Source organism: Medicago sativa, chromosome 8 (genome assembly GCF_051527215.1).
Source record: "Medicago sativa cultivar Bolivia chromosome 8, Bolivia_mono, whole genome shotgun sequence".
NCBI classification, from domain to species: Eukaryota; Viridiplantae; Streptophyta; class Magnoliopsida; order Fabales; family Fabaceae; genus Medicago; species Medicago sativa.
In genome coordinates this window covers 85,689,961-85,711,062 of record NC_140756.1, presented here as the reverse complement: position 1 = coordinate 85,711,062, position 21,102 = coordinate 85,689,961, and positions in this window count along the sequence as shown.

Below are 21,102 nucleotides of genomic sequence, written 5' to 3'. Positions count from 1 at the left end.
TGTGAAAAAGTGAAGTTACAATTTCTAGAGTTTGAGAAACACGCATCTCGGCTTCATCCTACCGCGGTTTTGAACACATACTTAGTGATACACCGGCTTCATCCTATGGCAGTTCTAAAGACGTACAACTATGATAATTGATTCCTTTTAGCATGCGATTAGGAGTCGATTACATATATGTATGTGTGAAATAATGTATGAAACATTAATCCTCTAAATTGATGTCGATATCTTGAGAGATTACTTCCGGACGTCTCTGAGTTAAAAGAAATAACACACGTCTTCTGTTTTTTTTTTTTTGAGGGAAGATCATGCCATTCTTTTTTACTCCCTCCGTTTCAAAATGAGTGTCGCTTTAGCCAAAAAAAATTGTTTCAAAATGAATGTCACTTTCTGTTTTCAATGCAATAATAACTTTTTCTTTTCAATTGTACCCTCCAATTAATACTCTGCACGCTACTTCCAAAGTATTACTTTTAAAACTAACCAATAGTTAATAAGGATAATTTGGTAAAATAACCATTCTCTTTCTTTTAATCATTGCATTTCTTAATATGTGTGTAAACACCTAAAACGACACTCATTTTGAAACGGAGGGAGTAATAGGTAAACTAGTTACAAACCCGTGCTTCGCACGGGTTGAATAACGTATCATGTAAAAAAAAATCCAAAGGAAAAATGAGCAAATTAATAAATATTGCACAAACTCGGATATTCTAAATAAATCACTTTTACTATATTTTTAAAAAACTTTGTTATAAAGGAGAAATGAGAAAATTAAGGGAAATAGCTGCATCTTTCTAAGAAATTGTTGTCGTTCATAAATGTGAAAATCAAGCAAGCATATTGCACAAATCTCATTTTGTTCAAGAGATTAGGAAAACAACATTATAATTAACATGATACTAATTGGAACCAATGAAGAAACCAACAATATGCATATTAACGTTACATAATAGTTAGGTTTATAAAAGAGACTGCAAGTGTCATAGACTAACCAAAAAGGGATTTTTGCCAATATTTACATCAGACAAAATGAAAAGAACAAATGACATCCCAAAGTCAAGATAGTTTACGATTACAGTCCAAAGCGATACGCCAAAATAGTAGAAGTTCAAATAGTTCAGCTGCAAAGATCTACTTTGGAACAACTCGAACATGCAAGTTCTTCGGTGATTTTTCGAGATCAAAGATGAGCTTACCACCTTCTTCCATCACACGTTCTCTGCAGAAATTGAACCACTGCCCACCCAAGTATTTTTCATAGCTTGCTTTTTCGGTGGTAATGAGGCGACACTTATACTTTCTCTGTGTCTGGTCATCAATGATAGTGATTGTTTTGCGCTTTTCTTTTAAAATTGTTCTTGACACCTCGTTTGGGAAATGCTAAACAGGGAAATAACTGCAATATTAGTCTAATGCATATTAACATGGATAAAATGTATGCGAATATAGTTACATATAATTTATAAAATGAAGGTAGCATAACTGATTTTAAGCTAAAGAAAATGTACCATGACTTCTAATTTATCTTCCTATTATCTTCTTATAAAGTCTAGATAAATGCATGCATGTGGTATATATGTACTCCGTTGGCCAATTAACATTGTTGAAACAAACGGAAGTTAAGCATCGCTCCTGCATGTGAATTTATAGCTAGCACCATTTGACATTGATGTCTTCGAACATTTGGTGCAACTCTCATAATACCATCTAAACTGGTTAGGATTGAATTTAGTTGTGTTTCCAAATAGTGATGCAATATGTTTCCTAACAAAAATTATGCACATGAAATAAAGAATAATGCAATATGTATTTTTAATTTGTCCGTAAAAAATTTCAAATCATGTTTGTGCATAAAAAAAGCAGACCTTGACTAAGTTTATAAATTCAACAATTGGCCTAACTTGAGACAGATTGGAAAAATCGTTGTACGAAGTACGTTGAGAAGAAGCCGAACTCTGACTTAAGTTATGACTGAAGAGCTTGAGAAGTGTTAAGGTCACGACAACAATTCAAGAAACATGGTCAAAAAACAATCAAATCAGATTGTGAAATAATAAGTTACTCTAACACTGTATTGTGAAATCATAATGCAAACTTACTAAGTCTTAAACTTCTCAACAACCGGATGATGTAGGTTGATGAGCAGCATCGAACCTGACCAATTGTTACATATATTTGGGTTGCCATTGACTACAAAATGGAAGCAAAGAACTCAAGGTAAGTAGATGGTAAATGATAAAGCTACGAAGTATTTTTCCCATAGTGTTACATCAACCATATTCCCACTGCATAAGGAAATACATCTTTCAGGTCATTATCAAACTTATACAAAATCCTATCATCTGATGCTGACAAATTAGAAAATAATACCTTTTATCTTTCAACACAATGTTCGTACACGGTTTCTTTCTAGTCTCAATCTCGATGATTTCTTAAAAAAAATTACATCTATAAGAACATTATAATCGGAAAAAACATAGAAATAAATTAAAGCACATAACTATACCATATAAAGCGTCAGTTTTGAATTTTCCATCTTGAATTTCCTTAAATGACTTAAAGCGAAATTCACAAGTAAGAACGATAGTTAACTTGTCATACTTCGGCACCTTTGTACCAGAACCAAAAACAACCTTAAAGGGATTAAATGCAATGTCATTATCAAACACATGACAATTATACAAAGTATAAGTCTTGTTTTCCTCAATCAAAGCCTTCCAATGCTCCAATTCTCTATATCGAATTATTACATGATCTCGATCACCCTAAATCCGAGAAAGAAACCAAAAAATATAAATAAATCAAAATGTACACTAATAAGTAACATTGGTAAATCATAAAGGAAATTACAACAAATCTTAACTAACTCATCTAACATTTGCATCATAAATAATGAGCTTCATATGTTCCAAGAATCCAGCACTCCAAATCCAATTTTCCAAATGTCCAAATCATTTTTGAGATCCTTAATGTAGTCATAATTCCTTGATATTGAAAGTCCTATATAGAAATACAATAATACATCATTTAATTTTATTCTCTTTGTTCATTCTGATATCGAAAGAAGTTAACATATTTCTATGTGATCAATTTTTGTATCATCAAATCAACCTGATCTTAAATGCACAAATTTCTGTATCATCAACTTTTTGGACCTCAATGATATGACCAAAACAAATTTACACCAATCAACTTTCGTACGGCTCAATGATATAGGAAAGAATAAACCAAATAAGAAAACAGCTTTAGGATTACTCGCAAATATTACAATAACCCACATGCATCAATTTTTTTCAACTACAGTACCAGAAGCTAAAATAACAATTGTGTCAAAACCTTATCATGAGCTAAAATTCAATCATCATGACCTCTACTATACTCCACATAACAAAGGAAGATTTTTCTACAGCCAAGCAACATAACAATTTCTGGTACATAATCCACTAACAATTGAAAAAAAAAACAAAAAAAAAACCCTTAAAATGCAGAATCGTGAAAAAAATGAAAAAAAAACCACCTATGATGAAGCAAAAACTAAACCAATGTCGAAAAATGAACCCCTCAAACCATAAAAATCAATCAACTCAAGTCATGCATGGTCTCAGAACTATGAAAAAAAGGAAGAAAATGACCTCTTATGAAGAAGAAAGTGAAAGAGTGTTCCCCGCTGAACTTAGATACCGTTTGGCGAAAGTTTTTTACGGTCTAAAAGTTACTTCAAAACAAATTTAAAATAAAGGCCTTTAAGAAAGAAGCTAAAATTGTTTGGTTTCTTTAGTTTTAAAGCTATTTTTAAGTTAAATGTTGTTTGGCAAAATATTCTACAAACTTTGAATTTATTATTTTTTTATGGTGTCCGGGGGTTCGAACCCCGGACTTGGCATATATTTATGCATTGTTCCTATCAACTGAGCTAAGCTCACGAGGACAAAACTTTGAATTTATTATGAATTAACATAATAAATAAAAAGATGTTTAAAATATTTTCTGAAGGCTAAAAATGTTAAATTTTACAAATACTATATCTACTCAATAACGTTTATTTTGTGTAACATGAATACAAATTTGTATCATCATATAAATGACTTGTTAAATATTTGAATAGGAGAAACAATTTAAGGAGCCTGGAATAATAACATAAATAATATCAAAATAGTTGATTTTTTCTATTTCAATTATACTCAATAACAAATTTCGTTATAAGAATACCATAGTTTTGGTGTCTTTCAAAAATATAAGAATTTATATTATATGATATTATATTTGTTACATTGTTGGTGTCATGGAAACAAATATGTTTAATTTTTTTGAATAAGAAAAAGATATGCATAGTTTGTTACAATATAAAGGTGCAATATATATATATATATATATATATATATATATATATGTATAAGTATAATTTTTTTAGGCATCTATACCTTTTTTGAAGAAAAGACATCTACAATTTTACTTTTAATTAAAATCAAAATTTTGTAAAAATAATCATACACATTATTTAACGTCAAAAAAAATTATACGCATTAGCGTAACAAAAAAACAGACACACATAAAACATTGCTCTAAACGCTAAGGTGTGTGTGTGTATATATTAGCGAGGTTGAAGAAAGAAAATAAAAATATTTGGTATCATTAAATGACAGCGTGAATAAAAATATTTGTGAGGTTGTGATGATTAAACGATATTGAAATTAAATATATAAGTGATAAAAAGATAATAAAATTCCTTTGAAAAAAAGGTAATAAAATTAAATGGAACATCCTTAAAAAAAATAAATGAAACGGTTCAAAAAAAAATTAAAAGGAAGAAAAAAATATATTGAAATATAATATTAAAAAATAAAAGAAAAGGTTCCCAACGTAAATTGAAGAGAGATGCTTGTGAAATAAATTGTCGAGAAGTAGTTTTTTGAAGTAGCATTCAACAACTTTTGGCCAAAGTTCATTCCATTCAGTTTTATGCATTAAAAAAAAGTGTCTTCTTTAGTAAGTACTTAATTGATATTGTATTTGGCCTAACTTCTCCTTAAAAAAGTAGAGAAGTTGAAAAAAAAACCCGGGTCAATCCGTATCTTAATCTCCCACAACGGCAGTGTAGAAGCAACTGAATTTGGGAGAAAAAATTGGAAAATAGTTAAAAATAAAAAAATTGGAAAATAGTTAAAAAAAATCGGTGAGGTAGCACTCAACCAAGCAACACTAAAAAAATTATATGCATTAGCGTAACAAAAAAACAGACAGACGGACATAAAATATTACTCTAAATGTTAATGTGTATGTGTATATATTCGTGAGGTTGAAGAAAGGAAATAAAAATATTTGGTATCATTAAATGACAGCGTGAATAAAAATATTTGTGAGGTTGTGATGATTAAACGATATTGAAATTAAATATATAAGTGATAAAAAGATAATAAAATTCCTTTGAAAAAAAGATAATGAAATTAAATGGATCGGTTCAAAAAAAAAGTTAAATGGAAGAAAAAAAACATATTGAAATATAATATTAAAAAATAAAAGAAAAGGTTCCTAGCGTGAGTTGAAAAAAGGTGCTTGTGAAATAAATTGTCGAGAAGTAGTTTTATAAAGTACCATTCAACAACTTTTGGCCAAAGCTCATTCCATTCAATTTATGCATTCAAAAAAAGTATTTTTTTTAGTAAGTACTTAATTGATATTGTGTTTGACCTAATTTCTCCTTAAAAATGTAGAGAAGTTGAAAAAAAGCCGGGTCAAACGATACCTTTATCTCCCACAACGGCAATGTAGAAGCAACTGAATTTAGGATTATTTTAATTCTTATAAAATAAATATAAAATAAAAAATGAAATTATAAAAAATAAAATATTTGGATAATGAGGTGGCACTCTCCAAGGGTATGGAATTATGGAATTACCAAATTGCCCTCATAGGGGCAAAATTGGAATTTCACATGGCATCAATTTTAATAAATAGTATATATAGATAAGTATATAATTTTCTAAATTAGAATTACCATGCTACACGAAAATTCAGTATATGTTATTCAAAATATTATTATGGAAAAGGTACTAAAAAGGAAAAAGAGATAAGAAGCAATCGATATCTCCAAAGCTGATATGTCCTCTAGCTACAAATCTACCTCGCGACCTGTGATCATGATATACTGATTAACTTGACCATGCTAACTAACATATGCAAATGAAATGCATGGTTCTTTTGTTGTATTTACAGGTAAAGTTTTAAATATCGTTGTTCCCCAAAGGTACAACTGGTCCCTATTATTGCGCTTTTAGCATGGCCACACTAATTTACAGAATAGACAAAGTGTGGTCACTACTTTCATCATATTTAAGGGAACTTAGAATACAACTTGATCTTTTAGAATACAAGCTTGATAGAAAATATGAATAAAAAAAAGTTGATACAAATATTTTGGATAGCGCGCGGTGTAAGTTTTTGGTTTTGTTTGATTTGATTTCTCTATTAACAATTTAATAAAATTAATGCCATATGAATTTCCAATTTTGCCCCTAGGAGGGGCAATTTGGTAATTCCATAATTCCTTAACTTTGGAGAATGCCACCTCATCCAAATTATTTTCTAATTATTTTCTTTTTTATTTATTTTATATTATTTTCTTTTTTATTTTATATTTATTTTATAAGAATAAAAATAATCCTAAATTCAGTTGCTTCTACATTGCCGTTGTCGGAGATTCAGGTATCGTTTGACCAGACTTTTTTCCAATTTCTCTACATTTTTAAGGAGAAGTTATGCCAAACACAATATCAGTTAAGTACTTACTAAAAAAAATACTTTTATTGAATGCCTAAAATTGAATGGAATGAACTTTAGGCAAAAGTTGTTGAATGTTACTTTAAAAAACTATTTCTCAATAATTTATTTCACAAGCACCTCTTTTCAACTCACCCGGGAACCTTTTCTTTTATTTTTTAATATTATATTTCAATATGTTTTTTTCTTCCATTTGACTTTATTTTATTTTATTTTTTTGAACCGTTCCATTTAATTTTTTAAGGAGGTTCCATTTAATTTTTTTTTCAAGGGAATTTTATTATCTTTTTATCACTTATATATTTAATTTCAATATCGTTTAATCATCACAACTTCACAAATATTTTTATTCACGCTGTCATTTAATGATACCAAATATTTTTATTTCCTTTCTTCAACCTCGCAAATATACACACACGCACATTAACGTTTAGAGTAATATTTTATGTCCGTCTGTCTTTTTTTCTTACGCTAATGCATATAATTTTTTTTAGTGTTGCTTGGTTGAGTGCTACCTCACCGATTTTTTTTAACTATTTTCCAATTTTTATATTTTTAAAAACTTTTAACTATTTTCCAATTTTTTTTATTTTTTAAATATTTTCCAATTTTTTCTCCCAAATTCAGTTGCTTCTACACTGCCGTTGTGGGAGATTAAGATAGCGTTTGACCCAATTTTTTTTCAACTTCTTTACATTTTTAAGGAAAAGTTAGGCCAAATACAATATCAATTAATTACTTACTAAAAAATTTACTATTTTTTAATGCATAAAATTGAATGGAATGAGCTTTGGCCAAAAGTTGTTGAATGCTACTTCAAAAAACTACTTCTCGACTATTAATTTTACAAGCATCTCTCTTCAATTCACGTTCGAAGCCTATTCTTTTATTTTTTAATATTATATTTCAATATGTTTTTTCCTTCCATTTAATTTTTTTTGAACCGTTCCATTTAATTTTTTTTAAGGAGGTTCCATTTAATTTTATTACCTTTTTTACAAAGGAATTTTATTATCTTTTTTATCACTTATATATTTAATTTCAATATCGTTTAATCATCACAACCTCATAAATATTTTTATTCACGCTGTCATTTAATGATACCAAATATTTTTATTTTCTTTCTTCAACCTCTCTAATATATACATACACACACATTAGAGTTTAAAGTAATATTTTATGTGTGTCTATTTTTTTGTTACGCTAATGCGTATAATTTTTTTTGGCGTTGCATAATGCGTATGATTATTTTTATAAAATTTTGATTTTAATTAAAAGTAAAATTGTAGATGTCTTTTCTTCAAAAAAGGTATAGATGCCTAACAAAATTATACTTATATATATATATATATATATATATATATATATATATATATATATTGCACCTTCACCTTTATATTGTAACAAACTATGCATATCTTTTTCTTATTCAAAAAAACTAAACATATATGTTTCCATGACACCAACAATATAGCAAATATAATATCATATAATATAAATTCTTATATTTTTGAAAGACACCAAAAATATGGTATTCTTATAACGAAATTTGTTACAGAGTATAATTGAAATAGAAAAAATCAACTATTTTGATATTATTTATGTTATTATTTCAGGCTCCTTAAATTGTTTCTCCTATTCAAATATTTAATAAGTCATTTATACGATGATACAAATTTGTATTCATGTTACACAAAATAAACGTTATTGAGTAAATATAGTATTTGTAAAAAAAAAATATCTTTTATCTTTTAACATTTTTAGCCTTCAGAAAATATTTTAAACATTTTTTTATTTATTATGTTAATTCATAATAAATTCAAAGTTTTCTCCTCATGAGCTTAGCTCAGTTGATAGGAACAATGCATAAATATATGCCAAGTCCGGGGTTCGAACCCCGGACACCATAAAAAAAAAATTCAAAGTTTGTACAATATTTTGCCAAACAACATTTAACTTAAAAATAGCTTTAAAACTAAAAAAACAAATAAACCAAACAACTTTAGCTTCTTTCTTAAATGCCTTTATTCTAACTTTGTTTTGAAGTAACTTTTAGACCGTAAAAAACCTTGGCCAAACGGTATCTAAGTTCAACTGGGAACACTGTTACACTCTCTTCTTCATAAGAGGTCATTTTCTTCCTTTTTCATGGTTCTGAGACCATGCCTGACTTGAGTTGACTGATTTTTATGGTTTGAGGGGTTCACTTTTCGACACTGTTTAATTTTTGCTTCATCATAGGTGGTTTTCTTGCTTTTTTTTCACGATTATGCATTTTAAGGGTTTTTTTTTGTTTCAATTGTTAGTGAATTATGTACCAGAAATTGTTATGTTGCATGGCTGTAGAAAAATATTTCTTTGTTATGTGGAGTATAGCTGAGGTCATGATGATTGGATTTTAGCTCATGGTAAAGTTTTGAGACAATTGTTATTTTAGCTTCTGGTACTGTTGTTGAAAAAAAATTGATGCATGTGGGTTATTTTAGTTTTTGTGAGTAATCCTAAAGCTGTAACAATTTTCATATTTGATTTATTCTTTTCTATATCATTGAGCCGTACGAAAGTTGATTGGTGTAAATTTGTTTTGGTCACATCATTGAGGTCCTTAAAGTTTATGATACAGAAATTTGTGCATTTAAGATCAGGTTGATTTGATGATACAAAAATTAATCACATAAATATGTTAGCTTCTTTCGATATCAGAATGAACAAAGGGGATAAAATTAAATGATGTATTATTGTATTTCCATATAGGACTTTTAATGTCAAGGGATTATGACTACATTAAGGATCTCAAAAATGATTTGGACATTTGGAAAATAGGATTTGGAGTGCTGAATTCTTGGATTGTGACTGGTAGTAATGAGAATCAACATATAAAGCTCATTATTTGTGATGCAAAGGTTAGATGAGTTAGTTAAGATTTGTTGTAATTTCCTTTATGATTTATCAATGTTACTTATTAGTGTACATTTTGATTTATTTATATTTTTTGATTTCTTTCTCGGATTTAGGGTGATCGAGTTCATGTAATAACTTGATATAGAGAATTGGAAGGCTTTGATCAATGAAAACAAGACTTATACTTTGTATAATTGTCATGTGTTTGATAATGACATTGCATTTAATCCCTTTAAGGTTGTTTTTGGTTCTGGTACAAAGGTGCAGAAGTATGACAAGTTAACTAACGTTCTTACTCATGAATTTCGCTTTAAGTCATTTAAGGAAATTCAAGATGGAAAATTCAAAACTGACGTTTTATATGGTATAGTTATGTGCTTTAATTTATTTATGTGTTTTATCCGATTATAATGTTCTTATAGATGTGATTTTTTTTTAAGAAATCATCGGACTTCTTCATGAGATTGTCAAGACAACGCAAATTGGGACTGAAAAGAAACTTTGTATGAACACTGTGTTGAAAGATAAAAGGTATTATTTTTTAATTTCTCAGCATCAGATGATAGGATTTTGTATATGTTTGATAATGACCTGAAAGATGTATTTCCTTATGCAGTGGGAATATGGTTGATGTAACACTATGGGAAAAAAATACTTCGTAGTTTTATCATTTACCATCTATTTACCTTGAGTTATTTGCTTCCATTTTATAGTCAATGGCAACCCAAACATATGTAACAATTGGTCAGGTTTGAGGCTGCTCATCAACCTACATCATCCGGTTGTTGAGAAGTTTAAGACTTAGTAAGTTTGCATTATGATTTCACAATACAGTGCTAGAGTAACTTATTATTTCACATTCTGATTTGATTGTTTTTTGACCATGTTTCTTGAATTGTTGTCGTGACCTTAACACTTCTCAAGCTCAGAGTCAAAGCTTTAGTCAGAACTTAAGTCAGAGTTCGGCTTCTTCTCAACGTACTTCGCACAACGATTTTTCCAATGTGTCTCAAGTTAGGCCAATTGCTGAATTTATAAACTTAGTCAAGGTCTGCTTTTTTTATGCACAAACATGATTTGAGTTTTTTACGCACAAATTAAAAATACATATTGCATTATTCTTTATTTCATGTGCATAATTTGTGTTAGGATACATATTGCATCACTATTTGAAAAACAACTAAATTCAATCATAACCAGTTTGGATGGTATTATGAGAGTTGCACCAAATGTCAAATGGTGCTAGCTATAAATGCGCATGCGGGAGTGATGCTTAATCTCCATTTGTTTCAACAATGTTAATTGGCCAACGGGGTACATATAATCCACATGCATGCATTTATGTAGACTTTATAGGAAGATAAATTAGAAGTCATGGTACATTTTCTTTAGCTTAAAATCAGTTATGCTACCTTCATTTTATAATTTATAAGGTTAATAGGTCTTTACCCCCCTGTAATATAGGTCATTTTCGGTTTCCCCCAGTACTTTTTTTTATTTACCGCCCTGTAAAAAAAATTTGTTTTGATTTATCCCCCCCCCCCCCCCAATAGGCCAAACAAAAACCAATTTTTTTTTTTCAAGAAATTTTCGTTTTTGTTTGGCCTATTAGGGGGTAAATCAAAACAATTTTTTTTACAGGGGGGTAAATAAAAAAAATTACAGGGGGTAAAGACCTATTAACCCTAAATTATATGTAACTATATTCGCATACATCTTATCCATGTTAATATGCATTAGACTAATTTTTCAGTTATTTTCCTATTTAGCATTTCCCAAAGGAGGTGTCAAGAACAACTCTGAAAGAAAAGCGCAAAACAATCACTCTCATTGATGACCAGACACAGAGAAAGTATAAGTGTTGCCTGATTACCGCCGAAAGAGCAAGCTATGAAAAATACTTGGGTGGGCAGTGGTTCAATTTTTGCAAAGAACGTGTGATGGAAGAAGGTGGTAAGCTTATCTTTGATCTCGAAAAGTCACCGAAGAACTTGCACGTTCGAGTTGTTCCAAAATAGATCTTTGCTGCTGAACTATTTGAACTTCTACTATTTTGGCGTATCGCTTTGGACTGTAATCGTAAAATATCTTGACTTTGGGATGTCATTTGTTCTTTTCATTTTGTCTGATGTAAATATTGGCAAAAATCCCTTTTTGGTTAGTCTATGACACTTGCAGTCTCTTTTATAAACCTAACTATTATGTAACGTTAATCTGCATATTGTTGGTTCTTTCATTAGTTCCAATTAGTATCATGTTAATTATAATGTTGTTTTCCTAATCTATTGAACAAAATAGAACATGCTCTTTTCCTACAGCAAATTTTTATAATGCTTTCATAAATGTTTTAGAAATGTACATATAGCTGAGATTTGTGCAATATGCTTGCTTGATTTTCACATTTATGAATGACAACAATTTCTTAGAAAAATGCAGCTATTTCCCTTAATTTGCTCATTTATACTTTATAACAAAGTTTTTTAAAAATACAGTAAAAGTGATTTATTTAGAATATCCGAGTTTGTGCAATATTCATTAATTTGCTCATTTTTTCTTGGAACAATTTTTTTACAAGATACGTTATTCAACCCGTGCGAAGCACGGGTTTGTAACTAGTTTTTAGATAAAAACAATCTGAACTAATAAAAAAGAGTTTATTTGGTTTGGTTCAATAAAATTGATCCTTTTAAAAACCTAATTTTCAAAAGTCTAAAAAAAAATCTCTTCAAATGCTATCCATTTTTTATACCATTTTCTAATGAGAAATTTAATATATAATGATTCGTGAATAGAAGATATTTGTTTAGATAATATATAATGTGAAATAAAAGTAATAATAATAAAATATAATGATTTAGTTTGGGTCTCAGATTTGAATGACATAAATCGATATTCAAACCAATAAAGATGAGAGAAAAAACTTGACCAATTTGGGGTCAGCTTCTACGCACAAAAAATGTGGTTCTAAGGTCCCTCACACCCTGGAAAAACGAGAAGCTACTATTTGTATTATTAGAAAAACGTCCATAGCCCTCCAATTGTAGGTCCAAAACGACCATCAATTGATTTGGATTGGATCTTCAAGTTTGTCTTATTTTTGGAGAAAATTGCTCAATAAAAACCTCAATTTTGCTTTCAATCGACTGTTTGTGTGTAAAATCCAACTTGATTGTAACTTTCGATCGATTTTTTAACCAAATAAATAATTTTGAAGTGCCTATTAAAGAACCATCATATTTGGATAGAGGTTCTTACACTCCCCAAATACTGGCCCATGCTTATAAAAATACAAAATAAAAACTAATACGAGCCAATAATTGTTTTGGATGTGCACTAACCATTGCCGCAAAACATTTGTGGTTCAATTAATTATGTGATATGAGGCATGGGTTTGTTCCCTTAATTTGCTTTTCTGCATTTGTTTATTTGTACTCGATCACTATAGAGCAACAGTATACATCTCCCTTTCGTACAGGATTCAATATTGCTGGCTTTCCAGTGCATTAATTGTTTTTTGTATAATAAAGGAAAAAAACCTTCTCACATTCTTTCTCTTATAGTAGACAAGTTTTGTGCTACCCTTGTCCACAAAATGAACATGTTAAAATGTAACTATATAGACCAAACATGAATGTGAAGATTTTTATTACTAATGTTTCGTCCCTAATGGCAATCCCCATCCTAAACATTCATGTATCCTACCCTGTGTATGTTAGCAGAAGTAATGTTAAAAACATTACACATGTCTGGTAATTAAATTACTTTTAGGAAGTGTTAAATATGCAATGTCTAGAGAGCATAACCGGTGGGAAGTGATAAAATTGTTTTTTCTTCTCTCTCAGAAATGTGAGGATGCACATCAATTTTGACCATATTTTATGTGTGAATTCCATTCAAAAAGCTAGAAATGCGAGGATGCACTCCAACTAATTTCTACTTGCAATGGAATGCACACACACTCCAACTAATTTCTTTTTTTTTTTTTTGTACAACACTCCAACTAATTTCTAATTTTGACCATACTCTACTTATAATGTTTTTTATTACAATGTATTTATTTTCTACTTGCTATATCATTTTCAATTTTTCAACGTATTTCTTCCTAGTTGTAAGTTTGTACAAATACATTTTTATTTGTGAAGCTACAACATTAACTATAATAAAAATTTAATTATAATTTATAAAAGAAAATGAATAGATACAAAGGTAAATACTTTACACTACAATTGCAAGATCGAAATGTCGAGAACAATTGAGGTGTTCACATCGGCAGAATGGATGACACATCGTTAAAAAAACAATCTTTAAGTTCATCTCAGGAAACTAATGTGCCAATAGATAATAATTCTAGAAGCACCGACGTGCTCCACTCCACTATTCTGAGCAACACGGGACGAATTCAGATCAAATAAGCACCACCACTAATCTCGGATTTTGTTTCCATGACAGAGCAGTAACAATCATGATGATCACTACAACAAAAATAGCAACTAAATGGACCAAACTCACTTTGAGTTCCACTATAAATATGAGGTTCACCCTCCAGATATGACCATGCACTTAAACTACTCATGCATGCTTTTCCTTGGTATCAGAGTCTATTTTATAGGTAGTTAGGTACATCATATTGGTTTAGTAATTCATTCTAGTTAGAGTTGATCTTATCTTTGTTTAGTAGTTTGTTTAGAAACTTGCATGTTAAGTAACTAGCTTTTGTTACTTGCATGTGAAGTTAAGAGTTTGTTACGTTTTGTTTCTCTAGTTTGTTACATCACTTGATGTATATATAGCTGCATAGCCTTTGTAAATATAACACTCTATTCAATCAATAAATTTTCACAAGTTTTATCCTCTCTCTCTCTCTCTCTAAGAAACCCTAGAAACCCTAATCTCAATTCTCTTCAAACCTTCACACAGTTTTGCTGTGTTCATTCAATCTTTACACCATTGTTCTATCAAATTGGTATCAGAGCCTGGTTCGTTCGTTGTTCTTAGAGAATTCGTGAAGGATGGCAACTCATAACAACAACATTCTTGCGCATCTACCAATCTTTGAAGGCAAGAATTTTGATCAATGGAGCGTAAAGATGAAAGTGATTTTCAGGTATCAAGATGTTCTTGAAACTGTGAATGAAGGTGTGACACCACTTGCAGCGAATGCAACTGATGTACAACAAACAGCTCATAGAGATTTGAAGAAGAAAGATGGGAAAGCTATGTTCTTGATGCATCAGAGTGTGAGTGATGAGATCTTTGAGAAGATCATGCACTATGAAAGCGCGAAGGAGACATGGGATGCATTAGAAAGATTGTACTCTGGTGATGGTAAGTTGAAGAAAGTGAGACTTCAAGCTTTGAGGAGACAATATGAAGTGTTGACAATGGAAGAAGAAGAATCTGTGAGTCAATACCTTGATAAGGTGATCAATCTTACAAATCAGATGACAAGGAATGGTGAAACTGTCACTGATGTGATGAAGGTGGAAAAGGTTCTCAGAACCCTAACACCAAGATTTGATCATATTGTAGTGGCCCTAGAGGAATCTAAAGACATAGATTATATGAAGATAGAGGAACTGCAGGCAAGTCCTGAAGCACATGAGTTGAGGCTGATTGATAGGAACAAAGAAAAAGGGAAGAGTGCATCATCTGATCAAGCATTGCAAGCTCGGTATGAGAAGAAATGAAGATCCAAGAAAGGAAAGAAATCCTGGAATAATCAATCTTATAAGGATGGTGAAGGTTCTAGCAAGAATCAAGAAAAGGAAGATGCAAAGTCTGATCAGAAGAAGAAGAAGAAAGATAAGAAAGACATTCAGTGTTATAATTGTCAGAAGTGAGGACATTATGCATCTGAATGCAGATCAAAGAGGGTTCCAAGGAACAAGGATGAAGCTCAGTTTGCTCAGAATGAGGATTCAGATTCTGATGAAGTACTCTTGATGGCAACAGTCAAAGAGGAAGGTGAAATAAGCAATGAATGGTATCTGGACACTGGGTGTTCAAATCATATGATAGGCAAGAAAGCTTGGTTCTCTGAATTGGATGATTCAGTTAACAGGAAAATAAGATTTGCAGACAATAGTATAGTTTGTGCAGCTGGTATTGGGAAAGTACTGATTCATAGGAAGGATGGCAAGAGAGCGTGCATCACTGATGTGTTGTATGTACCAAACATGAGAAGCAATCTCATTAGTATTGGTCAGTTACTGCAGAAAGGTTACACTATGAAGATGGAGGCACAAACCATGAAGGTGTTTGATAGCAAGAATAGGTTGATTCTGAAAGCTCCTCTATCAAAACAAATGACTTTCAAAATCAACATTAGTGTTATTGAAGACAAATGTCTGCTGTCAGAAGTGAATAGTGAAAACTGGCTGTGGCATCAAAGGTATGGGCATATCAACTTCAGGGACTTGAATATGCTTAGTGAGAAGAAGTTGGTGCTGGGTTTGCCAAAGATAAAGCTTACTGATGAAGTATGTGAGAAATGTTGCACTAGAAAGCAAGCCAGAAATTCTTACAAATTAGAAGTACCATTCAATGCAACCAGGAAACTTGAGGTAATTCATTCTGATGTTTATGGACCCTTTGAAGTGAATTCAGTAGGAGGAAATAGATACTTTGTGACATTCATAGATGAATTTACCAGAAAGTTATGGATTTACTTGTTGGCCAAGAAAAGTGATGTACTCAGTGTGTTTAAGAAGTTTAGACTGTTGGTTCAAAATGAAAGTGGTGAAGTAATAAGCAGGCTGAGAACAGATGGAGGAGGTGAGTATACTTCCACTGAGTTTAATGATTTTTGCTCATCAAATGGCATAAATCATGAAGTTACTGCACCCTATACACCTCAACACAATGGAATCTCAGAGAGGAAGAATAGAACATTGGAGAATAAGATAAGGAGCATGCTGAAGCAAAAGCAGATGCCTCATTATCTGTGGGGAGAAGCAGCTGCTACTGCAGCATATCTCATCAATAGAAGCCCCACAAAGAAGCTGCAAGACAAAACACCAGATGAAGCATGGTGTGGAGTAAAGCCAAGTGTTCAACATTTGAAGGTTTTTGGTTCATTGTGTTTCGGACATGTACCTGATCAGCTGAGAAAGAAACTTGATGACAAATCTCAGGTAATGATTATGGTTGGATATCACTCAACTGGTGCCTACAAGCTATATGATCCAATTAGTAAGAAAATAGTATTCAGCAAGGATGTGAAGTTTGATGAAGCAAAATGCTGGAACTGGAAAGATATGGCATCAAATAGCTTTGACAGTCACTTCTATCTGCCTGATTCAGAAACAGAAGATGGTGGGACTGAAGAAGGAGAAAGAGTTGGTGATATAGATGAAGGAGGTGCAGGTAATATGCCAAGAAGGAATACTCAACCACCAGCCAGGTTGAGAGATTATGAAAGGTTTCCAGATCAAGCAATCACACATGATGGTGATATGGTGCAATCAGCAGTGTTTGCTGAAGCTGAACCAGTATCTTTTGAGGAAGCTCTTAAACAAAGTCATTGGAAGAAAGCAATGATTGAAGAACTAGACTCCATAGAAAAGAATGAAACTTGGAGATTAGTTCAACTACCTACTGATAAGAAGTGTATTGATGTTAAGTGGGTTTTTAGGACAAAACTGAAGCCAGATGGTCAGGTTGCAAAATACAAGGCCAGGCTAGTTGCAAGAGGTTTCCTACAGAAGTATGGTCAAGATTATTATGAAGTATATGCTCCAGCGGCAAGGATGGAAACAATCAGATTGATTGTTGCTATAGCAGTCAAGAACAACTGGTCAATGTACCAGCTGGATGTGAAATCTGCTTTTCTCAATGGTGAGCTTCAAGAAGAAGTATATGTGAACCAACCACCATGATTTGAGATAAAGGGAAAGGAGGAGTATGTATATAAGCTTGACAAAGCTCTGTATGGTTTGAAGAAAGCTCTAAGAGCTTGGAATAAGAAAATAGACAGTTTTCTTGTTCAGCAAGGCTTCCTGAAATGTGTGACTGAACATGGAATTTACTGCATGAACACCACTAATAAGCTCATTGTATGCTTATATGTGGATGATATGATTGTTACTGGAAACAATGAAGAAGGAATGAAGGTTTTTAAGAAGAATATGATGAAGACATTTGAGATGTCTGATCTGGGCAATCTCACATATTTTCTAGGAATTGAGTTTGAAATGAATTCACAGGGAATTCTGATACATCAAAGAAAATATGCACAAGATGTTTTGAAGAGGTTCAATATGCTGAATTGTAAACCAGTTTTAACTCCAGTTGACACAGGAGTGAAATTGCCTCTGATGAATGATGAGAAAGAAGTGAATCCAACTTTGTTCAAGCAAATTGTGGGTTCATTGAGGTATTTGTGCCACACAAGACCTGATATTGCATATGGTGTAGGTTTGATCAGCAGGTATATGGTGAAACCTACCACTTCTCACTTGGTTGCATCAAAGAGAATTCTGAGATATGTGAAGGGTACTAGCAATTATGGTATCCAGTACTCTAAGAATCAGAGTGGAGAGCTAGTTAGTTACTCAGACTCTGATTGGAGTGGAGATAAAGATGATAGGAAGAGTGTTACTGCTTATGTGTTCATGATTGGAAATGCAGCCTTCTCATGGAGCTCTAAGAAGGAACCAGTGGTTGCACTATCTTCTTGTGAAACAGAGTACATTGCAGCTTCCATGACAGCATGTCAAGCTCAATGGATCAACATGTTACTGATGGAATTGCAACTGATGAAAGACGAGAAGATGGAGCTCAGAATTGATAGCAAATCTGATATAGATCTGGCAAAACATCTAGTAGCACATGGCAGGAGCAAGCATATTGAAACCAAATTCCATTGGGACCAGGTGAATAATGGAAAGCTGGAAGTGAAGCACTGCAAGACATAAGAGCAGATTGCAGACCTGCTCACAAAGCCATTAAAGCTAAGCAGCTTTGATTACTTGAGGAAGAAGCTAGGAATGGCTGAAGCATCTAACTAAATGAATTAAGGAGGTGTATTGGTTTAGTAATTCATTCTAGTTAGAGTTGATCTTATCTTTGTTTAGTAGTTTGTTTAGAAACTTGCATGTTAAGTAACTAGCTTTTGTTACTTGCATGTGAAGTTAAGAGTTTGTTACGTTTTGTTTCTCTTGTTTGTTACATCACTTGATGTATATATAGCTGCATAGCCTTTGTAAATATAACACTCTATTCAATCAATAAATTATCTCAAGTTTTATCCTCTCTCTCTCTAAGAAACCCTAATCTCAATTCTCTTCAAACCTTCACACAGTTTTGCTGTGTTCATTCAATCTTTACACCATTGTTCTATCACATCATGCTTATTTGGAGAAGGAGCCTACGACCTGAAGCGAGGAGCATTGATCAACATTTGGCCTGAAGATCATATAACCAATCCATCCACATAATCTTATTTGAAACTTGTCTAACATTAAGGGTGTGTAGTGTGTTTGGTTCACATGAAAGTTTAAGGAAAGAAAGCCTATGGATGGAAAGCACGCAAATCTAAAAACTTTCTACAGTTTGGTTCTAAAGAACAGTAGCTAAGGAAAGAAAGATTTGTGGGACCCATGTGTAAAAACCTTTCCTCCCATTAGTGTGCGAAAAGGGCAAGGAAAGGGCATGATTTTGTGTTGTTCCACCTTTGTCCATATCTGTACATAAAATTAAATTATAAAATTGATATTTATGTCATTTTCAAAATATTAATCATTCTTTCTTCTTACTTTCCATTCTCTTTCACTAATACCAAACAACTAAAAAATCATCCTACTTTCTTCTCACTTTCTCTTAACTTTCAATCCTTCAACAATCTTTCCTTTTACTATCTTTCCTCACACTTTCTTTTCCAAAATTAAATATTAATTCGCCATATTGTGACTGTAGAAGTCTAATATTTTCCGTTTGGCACAACATCGATAATACATACCTATTATGTACTTTATAAATTAAATTGGATAAAGTGTCATGTTAGAGATTAAATAAACGGTCATCGTGAGCATAACTCAGCTGGCAGGGACATACATTGTTATATGCAGGGGTGGGAGTTCGAACCCCAAACACCCCACTCATTCACTTTGAAAAAGGTGAATTATAACCACTACACTACCTGACAAAAAAAAAATTAAATAAACGAAGAATAAGAATAACAAATTAAATTTACATTGGAGTATGAATGGTGATAGAAAACCCTATGAAGCAAGTTAATAGTAAAATTAAAAAAATAAGTGCCAAGTCAGTACATCTATCTATATATTAATATAAAAATCCATGTCCGTTGATTTTACCATTTTGCCTCTAGGAGAGGTATTTTGGTAATCTACTTATTAGTGAGTGTTTTTTTAACAATGGCCTGTGAATTTCCATTTTTGCCCCTAACCAATTTTTTTAAATTATTTTCTAATTTTTATATTTTTAATAACGAGTAAATAGGCAATTACCCCCTGAAATTGTAAGTTTCGTCAATTACCCCCCTGAAATTGCACAACATTAATCAATTTACCCCCTCCGTCATATTTTTCTGTTAGTCAGCATGACGTTTTGCAAATACCCCCCCTGAAGTTTTGCACTTATGTGCAAAATGCCCCCTAAACTTAAAAATTTATATGTTTTTTTCTTATCCTTGACTCAAAAGATATTAAAGACAAACAATTAACGGTTATCTTTAATATTTAAGGTCACAATAATAATATATCCTCTAAAAATAATGCAGAATTAATAACTTCATGTTACTTTAGCAAAATGCATGTTTAGTTCAATTTTTAAGATAGAATAATTTTATTCAAACTTGTCTTAAGAAACTGCTAGAATTAATTGTTCATGAGGAATGCGAGTTTCTAGCTTACTTTGTTGTGAATTGGCGTGTCTCTATTTAAATAAGTCATAAGTTATGGAGAATTGAACAATCAAATGGCATAACAGAAACAAAATAAAATAACAGACCCCTTTAAGAATGAAAGAGCAATGTAAAGTATTAAAGTTAACTGTTAATTTTTTGTCTTTAATATCTTTTGAGTTAAGAATAAGAAAAAAATATAAATTTTCAAGTTCGGGGGGCATTTTGCGCATAAGTGCAAAACTTCAGGGGGTGTTTGCAAAACATCATGTTGACTAACAGAAAAATTTGACGAAGGGGGGTAAATTGATTAACGTTGTACAATTTCAGGGGGGTAATTGACGTTTTGTTAATTTCAGGGGGTAATTGACGAAACTTACAATTTCAGGGGGGTAATTGCCTGTTTACTCTTTTAATAACTTTTAATTACTTTCCAATTTTTATATTTTTAACTATTTTTCAATTTTTTCTCTCAAATTCAGTTGCTTCTACATTGCCGTTGTGGGAGATTAAGGCATCGTTTGACCCGAATTTTTTCAAACTTTTCTACATTT